At 37.5% G+C, this 2,259-nt stretch overlaps 1 pseudogene; it reads right to left on the reverse strand.

Moving 5' to 3' along the window:
• Positions 1 to 1,455: 1,455 nt before the first annotated feature.
• Positions 1,456 to 1,571, reverse strand: LOC111746414 (annotated as a pseudogene).
• Between the last annotated feature and the right edge of the window lie 688 nt (positions 1,572 to 2,259).

The raw sequence follows: 2,259 nt of genomic DNA on the forward strand, positions 1-2,259 counted from the left end.
TCAACCCACCGGTGAGGGAAAGCTCTGTTCGAATTGTCCACCCAACACTGAGAAATCTATCTTTTCAATTAAAAAAAAAAAAAAAGTCAGAAGGGGAATTTTCTACCCATGTTTATCTCCTGACAAACACATAGAAGAAAATATTACTGTGCCCTAGGAGTTTAGAATAAAGCTGATGAGAACAAACTTAGGAATTTTTTGAAGCACCACTGGGGACTACTTATAGACTTGAATTGTAAGTAGTAAATTTGGAAAACCATGTTACCCTGAAACTATTATTTATTTTTCTCCATGAGCTTTAGAAAGTATTGATTTGGAAATACGGATTTATTTGCCCATTGAGTCTTTTGGAAAACATGTTCTGGTTCTCTTTATGATCCCAGTCTGTCTTCCTGGCTTTATATGGAAGTTAATTTCTTTTGGCACTATACCCATTTCTTCATCTAAGGCATATATATAAGGTTCAACTACATCTCTCCAGAGTTTTGTAAACACTTATACTGAGGCTTTCTGGAGAATAAAGAACTTTAACTCCATGTGGGGAAGCCTGGTTAGTAAGGATTGTGAGTCACTTTAGTAAGAAATAAGTGGTTTTCCTTTAAGCTAAAACGGACCATTTAGGCAAGAGCATTTAAGGTATGCATCAAGGAAGTTTTTTTTTTTTTTTCCAAAAAATAACAATGCCTAATAAACACTGAAATTGACCACCAAGAAATACTTATTATAGGAGATGTTTCAAAAAAGCTATTCATGTTATATCACCATTCCTTTTGATAATTTAAGTAGTAAGAGGTTTATAATGACGAAAGTCCTAAACTACACTAGGGAAAAAACTCTCACTCAAAACCATCTTCATTATAAAGATTTATTGCAAAGATGCATAAGAATGTGGGCTCCAATAAGAAATCTCTCATTAGCCACACAGCTATCCTAGATCCCTAGTTCTTCCAATCCTGGGTATGCGGCAGGCTTCCAGAGATTTAGGGAGATAAATTTAACATGAGAGACTGCAACGCAAGCTTAAATGACCCATCTTCTTATGTCCAACTAATGTTTTTAACTTCCCCCAAAGGAATTTTGGTGAACGTTCTATCCCTCTATATGAACTAACCTTGTTAGGTGGAGAATAGGCAAAGATGTCTCAGTGTAATAAACCACCTTCCTCCGTACTTAGACTCCTAGTTAAATTGACTGTGTTTAGGACAGCAGGATTTGTTTGATTAAGAAACAATGCTATATCGATAGTATCGGATTCTGCAGGAAAGAACTGGTTTGCGTAATTCTTCTTAAAAGGTTATTTTGCTACATGATTTTGAAAAACAAAGGAAGGAAAAATATACGCAACAAATATGGCAAAGTATTAATATCCCAAATGTAAAAAGTGCTCTAATAAATAAAAAAAATAACACTGCAATCAGAAAAATACAAAAAGGATCTTTTTATTATTATTATTTATGCCTACAGCACCTGGTCTCCCTGGGTGGTCTCCCATCCAAGTACTAACCAGGCCCGACCCTGCTTAGCTTCCAAGATCAGACCTTGGGCTTGTTCAGGATGGCATGGCCATAGACTATGGGCTATGGATCCACTGGGTTGTGAACCCAGGACCTTCTGCATGTAAACCAGATGTGCTAACCGCTACACTATGGAACCACATCTTTTTTTTTTTTTTTGATATTTGTCTTTTTTTGAGGGGAGGAAGGCTACTCAGCATCTGAGTGCCCATCTAATGCAGACAAGTAATGGTAGAAAGTAAGCCATACTTTTCACTACAGAAGCCAAAAGAGCCCAGGAATCTTGCTCTTACCCACTAATCACTATAGTTTAGGCATATGACCTAGGCTTGTTCAATCAAATGTTCCCATTTGGGACTCCGAATCTTGAAAATAATGCAAAGACAAAGGGACAATTGAGAATTTATTCACAGTAGTTTTGAGAGCTCCAAGATAGTGGCAGTGGGTTGTATAGAAGATGCTGGTGACAGCATGTTAACTGTCCTGTCTTATGGTGCTAGATTTATGGCATTCTCCACTGCCCAGCCCTCCTTTACCAAGCCTGGGATAAATATTAATGGGATCTCTATTTTACCAAGACAAGGGGAGTTAAGCAAGTTGACCAAAGTCACACAACTAGTAAAAGGAGCAAAAGTAGAACACAAACCAAGCAGGCTGGCTCAGAGCCCAGACTCATAACCACTGAACCATACTACATCCTTTATGTATAAGACCTGACATAGTGAGAAGCACAGATTGAAAATTC

This window comes from Pteropus vampyrus, unplaced genomic scaffold, assembly GCF_000151845.1.
Source record: "Pteropus vampyrus isolate Shadow unplaced genomic scaffold, Pvam_2.0 Scaffold186, whole genome shotgun sequence".
NCBI classification, from domain to species: Eukaryota; Metazoa; Chordata; class Mammalia; order Chiroptera; family Pteropodidae; genus Pteropus; species Pteropus vampyrus.